This window comes from Lolium rigidum, chromosome 1 (genome assembly GCF_022539505.1).
Source record: "Lolium rigidum isolate FL_2022 chromosome 1, APGP_CSIRO_Lrig_0.1, whole genome shotgun sequence".
NCBI classification, from domain to species: Eukaryota; Viridiplantae; Streptophyta; class Magnoliopsida; order Poales; family Poaceae; genus Lolium; species Lolium rigidum.
The window spans coordinates 80,046,457-80,055,368 of record NC_061508.1 but is presented as its reverse complement, the minus strand read 5'-3'; positions in this window follow the sequence as shown (position 1 = coordinate 80,055,368).

Below are 8,912 nucleotides of genomic sequence, written 5' to 3'. Positions count from 1 at the left end.
CACATGGGTGTTTGCCCGTCGAGTGAAACTCGGAGGAAGAGGGATCACTCGGAAGGAGAGAAGAAGGGAGAGCATTATGGTGTCTCCCTTTTTCGGGTGATGATGTTGACTTTTGTGCAGGGTTTGTCAGTGAGCAGGAGGTGCGAGCGAGCGCGCGAGCGAGTCGAGCGAGGCCGAGAATGAGAGAGATTTGTTTTTTTTGTGAGAGGGACAACCGAAGGATCCAGAAGGACCCACAGACTTCCAAAACGCATCCTGATGCGTCTTCTCTTGACAAAGAAGATGGCTGGGAGTTTGCGTACCTATTGCACGTGACTTGTGCTCACTGAAGTGTGGGACCACACGCGTGGGAACCACACGTAAGTGACAGACCTGTTGGTGTAAAAACTCGGTTGATTATTATAGTGCATTAGAACAAAGTTTCCTATGGAGTCAAGGGTAGGAAATCCAAGTTAACTCATTTACATGACATTTTTTTTCCATGAAGCAAAGCTAACACTATCAATTGGTACATTTGGGAGTGACTAAGAAGGATCAAGGCTTACTTATTCGTTTAATTTCACGTGTTAAACTTGTCTAAATCTTGTTCAAACCTAGGATTTGACCAAGATTCAAATGGGCAGAAAAATAAATAAAAAACAGAAAAATGAAAAACCAAATCACATAGTCTTCTTATGTCATATAGTAAGCACTAAAGTTGATAAACAAGGTCTAGAAATATCAAACCATACCAATCATGTATCTACCCCCTAACCCCTAAACTATGTCTTATGAAGTCAAGCATGAAGAGAAGTGGTTTTGGGTTTCAAACATGGAAATTTCAAAAACCTCCCAAAAACTACATTTTAGAGTGACTAAGAAGGATACATGCTTCCCTTTCCATATTCATGTTTTAAGCTTGTTTAAATTATCTTGGTCAAACCTAGGATTTGACAAGATTCAAATGGGCATCAAAATTGAAAAAAAATCTGAAAAAAAGAAAAACAAAAGCAAATAGTTTTCTTATGTCATATAGTAAGCATTAAAGTTGATAAACAAGGTCTAGACATATTCAAACTAGACAAATCATGTATCTATACCCCTAACCCCGAACTCTCGTCTTATGAAGTCAAGCATACGAAGAGAAGTGGTTTTTGGTTTCAAACATGAAAATTTGAAAAACCTCCCAAAAAATTCATTTTAGAGTGACAAAGAAGGATACATGCTTCCCTTTTCATATTCATGTTTTAAGCTTGTTTAAATTATCTTGGTCAAACCTTGGATTTGACAAGATTCAAATGGGCATCAAAATTGAAAAAAAATCAGAAAAAAAGGAAAACCAAAGCAAATAGTTTTCTTATGTCATATAGTAACTAGACAAATCATGTATCTATACCCCGACCCTAACCCCTAAACTCCGTCTTATGAAGTCAAGCATATGAAGAGAAGTGGTTTTGGGTTTCAAACATGGAAATTTCAAAAAACCCTCCCAAAAGCTTCATTTTAGAGTGACTAAGAAGGATCCATGCATGCTTACCTTTGCATTTTCATATTTTAAACTTGTTTAAATAATTATCAAGCCTAGGATTTGACCAAGATACAAATGGGTGGGCAAAAAATTCAAAAAAATCAGAAAAATGAAAAACAAAAGCACATAGTCTTCTTATGCCATATCGTGTATGCACTCAAGTTAAACGAGGTGTAGGTATATCCAAACCAGACAAATCATGTGTCTACACCCTGTCGATCTTATGAAGTCTAGCATAAAGAGAAGTCGTTTTGGGTTTCAAACATGCATGGAAATTTCAAGAACATCCCAAAAGCTTCATTTTAGAGTGACTAAGAAGGATATATACATGCTTCCCTTTTCATGTTCATGTTTTAAACTTGTTTAAATCTTGGTCAAACCTAGGATTTGACCAAGATTCAAATATATGGGCATAAAATTCAAAAAAAAAAACAGAAAAATTAAAAACCAAGGCACATACTCTTCTTATGTCATATAGTAAACAATCAATTAAGTTTATAAACCAGGTCTAGACATATTCAAACCAGGAAAATCATGTATCTACCCCCTAACGCCCTAGCTAAACTCTGTCTTATGAAGTCAAGCATGCATGAAGAGAAGTGGTTTTTGGTTTCAAACGTTTAAGCCAAAAGGTAAGCATGGATTCTCCTTAATTAGTCACTGTAAAATGAAGCTTTTGGGAGGTTTGTGAAATTTCCATGTTTGAAAACCAAAACCACTTAAGACAGAGTTTACGGTTAGGTGTGTAGATACATGATTTTTCTTGTTTGAATATGTCTAGACCTTGTTTATCAACTTGAATGCTTACTATATGACATAAGAAGGCTATGTATATGTGTGCTTTGGTTTTTCATTTTTTGACTTTTTCTGAACTTTTACGCCCATTTGAATCTTGGTCAAATACTAGGTTTGACCAAGGTTAAAACAAGTTTAAAACATGGCAATGAAAAGGTAAGCATGGATCTTTCTTAGTCTCTCTAAAATGAAGCTTTTGGGAGGTTTTTGAAATTTCCATGTTTGAAACCCAAAATCACTTCTCTTCATATGCTTGGCTTCATAAGACAAAGATTAGGGTTAGGGGTAGATATATACATGTTTTGGGAGGTTTTTGAAATTTCCATGTTTGAAACCCAAATCCGCTTCTCTTCATCCTTGACGTCGTCATAAGACAAAAGTATAGGGTTATGCATGGGTAGATACATGCTTTTTTCTGGTTTGAATATGTATAGACCTTGTTTAATTATCAACTTAATTGAATGCTTACTATATATATGACATAAGAAGGCTATATATGTGCTTTGTTTTTTCATTTTCTGTTTTTTTCCTGATTTTTTATGCCCATTTGAATCTTGGTCAAATCCTAGGTTTGATCAAGATTTAAACAAGTTTAAAAAATGAAAATAAAAAGGTAATCCTGGATCCTTCTTAGTCACTGTAAAATGAAGCTTTTGGGAGTTTTGTGAAATTTCCATGTTTGAAACCCAAAAGCACTTCTCTTCATGCTTGACTTCATAAGACAGAGTTTAGGGTTAGGGGGTGTAGATACATGATTTTTCTGGTTTGAATATGTCCAAATCTTATTTATCAACTTTTGAATGCATGCTACTCTCTCAAAGAAAAACTTTTGAATGCTTACTCCTATATGACATAAGAAGACTATATGCTTTTAAAATTCAAACATATGGTAAGCATTCTTATGTCATATAGTAAGCATTCAAGTTGATAAACAAGCAAGGTTTGGACATATTCAAACCAGACAAATCATGTATCTACCCCCTAACCCCTAATTAAATTGTCTTATATATGAAGTCTAGCATGAAGAGAGGTGGTTTTGGGTTTTAAACATGGAAATTTCAAAAACCTCCCAAAAACTTCATTTTAGAGTGACTAAGAAGGATATACAAGCTTCCCTTTTCATTTTCATGTTTTAAACTTGTTTAAATCTTGGTCAAACCTAGGATTTGACCAAGATTCAAATATATGGGCATAAAATTCAAAAAAAAAACAGAAAAATTAAAAGCCAAGGCACATAGTCTTCTTATGTCATATAGTAAACAATCAATTAAGTTGATAAACCAGGTCTAGACATATTCAAACCAGGAAAATCATGTATCTACCCCCTAACGCCCTAGCTAAACTCTGTCTTAATTATGAAGTCAAGCATGCATGAAGAGAAGTGGTTTTTGGTTTCAAACGTTTAAGCCAAAAGGTAAGCATGGATCCTCCTTAATTAGTCACTGCAAAATGAAGCTTTTGGGAGGTTTGTGAAATTTCCATGTTTGCAACCCAAAACCACTTAAGACAGAGTTTATGGGGTTAGGTGTGTAGATACATGATTTTTCTTGTTTGAATATGTCTAGACCTTGTTTATCAACTTGAATGCTTACTATATGACATAAGAAGGCTATGTATATGTGTGCTTTGGTTTTTCATTTTTTGACTTTTTCTGACTTTTACGCCCATTTGAATCTTGGTCAAATACTAGGTTTGACCAAGGTTAAAACAAGTTTAAAACATGGCAATGAAAAGGTAAGCATGGATCATTCTTAGTCTCTCTAAAATGAAGCTTTTGGGAAGTTTTTGAAATTTCCATGTTTGAAACCCAAAATCACTTCTCTTCATATGCTTGGCTTCATAAGACAAAGATTAGGGTTAGGGGTAGATATATACATGTTTCGGGAGGTTTTTGAAATTTCCATGTTTGAAACCCAAATCCACTTCTCTTCATCCTTGACGTCTTCATAAGACAAAAGTATAGAGTTATGCATGGGTAGATACATTCTTTTTTCTGGTTTGAATATGTATAGACCTTGTTTAATTATCAACTTAATTGAATGCTTACTATATATATGACATAAGAAGGCTATATATGTGCTTTGTTTTTTCATTTTTTGATTTTTTCCTGATTTTTTATGCCCATTTGAATCTTGGTCAAATCCTAGGTTTGATCAAGATTTAAACAAGTTTAAAAAATGAAAATGAAAAGGTAAGCCTGGATCCTTCTTAGTCACCGTAAAATGAAGCTTTTGGGAGGTTTGTGAAATTTTGTTTGAGCCCTAAAAAACTAAATCAGTGACATTTTTCCCTTAGAAAAGACATGAATATACCGAAAATGGTGAATGGAACCTGGGTGCGCGCGCACCCATTTACGAAAATTTCAAAAAAAAGCTATTTAAAAGTTTCAAAAAATGTGAAGTAAATTTTTGCATGTATATATTATGTTGATACTTACTCGTGTGTGTTTTCACGGAAAAATACCATTGTGTGTGACCTACACAAAAATGACAAAATGCAAATTCCTATTCCTGTGAATAGTACAAATTCCTGTTCACTATTCTCATTTGGACATTTTGTCATTTTTATGCAGCCCACACACAATGGTATTTTTTCGTGAAAACTCACACGAGTAAGTATCAACATAATATGTAATGCAAAATTTTACTTCACATTTTTTTGAAACTTTTAAATAGCATTTTGTTTGAACTTTTCGTAAACGGGTGCGCGAGCACCCAGGTTCCATTCGTCCGGGTCGATGAATATACCCCATATTTGAACTTACATGACTAAAGCATAAATGAAAACAATCCATTTTCATTTAAAAGTACACATCCTTCTGTAAAAAAGTGCATTTTCCTAGTTTTTTTTTGTAAATTTCCCTACATTGTATATTATTGACATGAAACGAATAGAAAATAGTTAGTTGTGTACGAAGAGTGGATAAATGGGGGGCAAACTACATGTAACCTTATTATTTTACAAATCAGAAATCCATTTTTTAAGGTTCAAAAAATTCAGAAAGCTCCTCCCTGAATCAACACACAAATTAAAAGTTAAAACCGCATAATTGGAGGCCGAGCTTTTCATTAATATATAGCAAAAGAGGATACATGAGTTTGATGAGTAGCCAAACTATAACAAGCAAAAAAAAAACACAAAAGGAGCATAAAAACAGGCCCATGAAAACTAGTCACGCTTGCGGGGTCTACCTATGAGAAGGCGGTTTTTGGTTCTTCTAGCTTGATGCCACAACACTAAATCATCTTTGAAACGGGCGAAAACAACATTCCTCTCCTTCCAAAGGGACGGCCATATCAATTGAATAATAGAGCACCAGGCACTACGGTGTTGGGGTGCCATCTGAAGAATAGACATGGACTACTAGTTGATCAGGGAAATCACGTTGGACTGCAATCGGAGGGTGGTGTCAAGATTGTAGTGCAGTAAATTCTTATGTTTTTTTTCAGATTGTGGGTTGGATTGGGTGTTTGTCGAACATCCTCTAAATCGTATCACTTATGCTCTAGGTAGGCCACTCCATTAATTGCTACAGAAAATCATATTTGTAAGGTTCAAAATATTTAGAAAACTCCTCCTTGAATCAACTCAAGATTGTAGTGCAGCAAATTCTTATGCTATTTTTAGATTGTGGGTTGGATTGGGAGTTGGTTGAACATGCTCTAAATAGTATCACTTATGCTCTAGGTAGGTCACCCCATTAATTGCTACTAAAAATGGTATTTTTAAGGTTCAAAATATTTAGAAAAATCCTCCTTCAATCAACTCACAGAGTAGAAGTTAAAGTCGCATCAATAGAGACCGATATTTTCATTAATATATAGCAAGAGAGGTTACAGACGACGGGTAGCCAAATTATAACAAGCAAACAAAATAACAAAAACATAGACAAAGGAACATGAAATCAGGCCCATGAAAACTAGTTAGGCTCGCGGGTCTTCCAATGAGAATGAGGCTTCAGTTCTTCCAGCTTGATGCCACAATGCTAATTCATCTTTGAAACAACAATAATAGTTAAGGAGCCTTTCTGACAAAAAAAAATTCTGGTTGCTCTCCTTCCAAACGGACCACCAAGCCAATTAAACAACAGAGCACCATGCACTGCGGTGTTGGGGTGCTATCTGAAGAATAGACATGGACTACAGTCGATTAGGGAAATCACGTTGGACTATGGTCAGAGGATGTTGTCAAGATTGTAGTGCAGCAAATTCTTATGCTATTTTCAGATTGTGGGTTGGATTGGGAGTTTGTTGAACATGCTATAAATCGTATCATGTATGCTCTAGGTAGGTTACCCGATTAATTGCTACCGAATATCATAATTTTATGGTTCAAAATATTTACAAAACTTCTCCTCACAAAGTAGAAGTTAAAATCGCATCAATGGAGGCCAAGATTTTCATTAACATATAGCAAGAGAGGTTACAGAGAGAAAATTACAAAAACCCACCACAATTGTGGCTAGGTTAACAAAAAACCACCATCTTTCATTTTTTTGACAAAAAACCACCGGTTTGATGTAACAGCGTGACAAATACCCACCACTTCGTGAAATGACGACGGATCAGCGAGTTAAGCACCAAATTGACAGGTGGGGCCCATTGCCAGGCTGACGTGTCAAGGCTGAAACGGAGAAGAACAGACATTATAGACTTATAAATTGTGGGTTTTTTTGAAATTTACCCGGGCCCTCATGTAAAGCCTCCCACTCTCAGATCTGGGCCCAAATATTTAGCTCCTTTTTTCTTATTTTTTTTCCTTTTTTTTATTTCTTATTTCTTTTATCCTTATCCAGCCGGAGCAGCACGCCCTCGCCGGCATCACTGGCTCTCCACGAGGCCCCTTGGTCAGCGCTCTCCCGCGCCGCTGCCCTTGCCCGGCGCTCGCTCTCGCCGCCCCACGCCGAGGCCGCCGTCCAGAGCTCTTCCGCGCCGCCGCGCCATCCATGGCCAGCGCTCGCTGACGCCGCCCCACGCCGAGCTCACCGGCACAGCCCCTGTCCAAAGCTCTCTTGTGCTGCCCCTTTCCCGCGCCGCCCAAACCGCCGCCCCTGTCCGGCGCCGCCGTCGCTCCCCCTGGCCGGCGCTCGCTGCCGCCGCCCCACGCGAGCTCTCCCGTGCCGCCCCTTGGCCGGAGCTCGCCCGCGCCGCCGCCCCACGCCGAGCTCTCCCGCGCCGCCCCTTGGCCGGAGCTCGCCCGCGCCGCCGCCCCTGTCCGGCGTCGCCGTCGCTCTCCCTGGCCGGCGCTCGCTGCCGCCGCCCCACGCCGAGCTCTCCCGCGCCGCCCCTTGGCCGGAGCTCGCCCGCGCCGCCGCCCCTGTCCGGTGCTCGCCGTCGCTCCCCCTGGCCCACGCCGAGCTCTCCCGCGCCGCCCCTTGGCCGGCGCTCGCCCGCGCCGCTGCGCCGTCCCTGGCCAGCGTTCACCGACGCCGCCCCACGCAGAGCTCACCGGAGCGGCCCCTATCCAGCGAGCACGGCGGAGCATGGTCCGGTGAGAGAGAAGATAGAGATAGGGGTGGAGGGGAAACTTACAAAAAAACCCATCGAATTTAGTATCGCTCACCATCTCTCTCTTTGACTGTTGTCCATCGCCCACGTCAGCCTGACAATGGGCCCTACCTGTCAATTCGGTGTTTAACCCGCTAAACCGTCCTCATTTCACCAAGTGGTGGGTATTTGTCACGCTGTTACACCAAACCGGTGGTTTTCTGTCAAACATATGAAAGGTGGTGGTTTTTTGAAACCCTAGCCGCAATTATGGTGGGTTTTTGTAATTATCTCGGTTACAGATGATGGGTAGCTTTTATAACAAGCAAACAAAAATAACAAACGCATAGAGAAAGGAGCATAAAATCAGGCCGATGAAAATTAGGGAGGCTCGCGGGTCTCCCTCTGAGAATGAGGCTTCTAGTTCTTCGAGCTTGATGCCACAATGCTAATTTAATGATTAAAACACACGAAGATAACAATAGTTGAGGAGGCTTTCTCACGAAAAATTTCCTGGTTCCTCTCCTTCCAAACTCCAAATGGACCACCATGTCAATTGAACAACAGAGCACTAGGCATTGCGGTGTTGGACTGCGGTCGGAGGATGTGCAGCAAATTCTTATGCTTTTTGCAGATTGTAGGTTGGATTAGGAGTTTGTTGAACATGCTCTAACTGGTATCAATTATGTTCTAGGTAGGTCACTCCTTTTAATTGCTACCGAAAATCATATTTTTAATGTTCAAAACATATAGAGAACTCCTCCTTGAATCAACCCACAAAGTAGAAGTAAAAGTCCCATCAATGGGGCCGAGATTTTTATTAATATATAGCAAGACAGGTTACAGACGTTCGTCGGGTAGTAGAATTATAACAAGCAAACAAAAACAACAAACACATAGGCAAAGGAGCATAAAAACATGCCATGAAAACTAGTCAGGCTCGCGGGTGTCCCCATGAGAATGAGGCTTCTAGTTCTTCTAGCTTGATGCCACGATGCTAATTCATCTTTAAAACGGGTGAAAACAACAACAATTGAAGAGGCTTTCTGACGAATTTTTTTCTGGTTCCTCTCCTTCCAAACGGACCACCAGATATTGAGCAACAGAGCACCGGGCACAGTAGT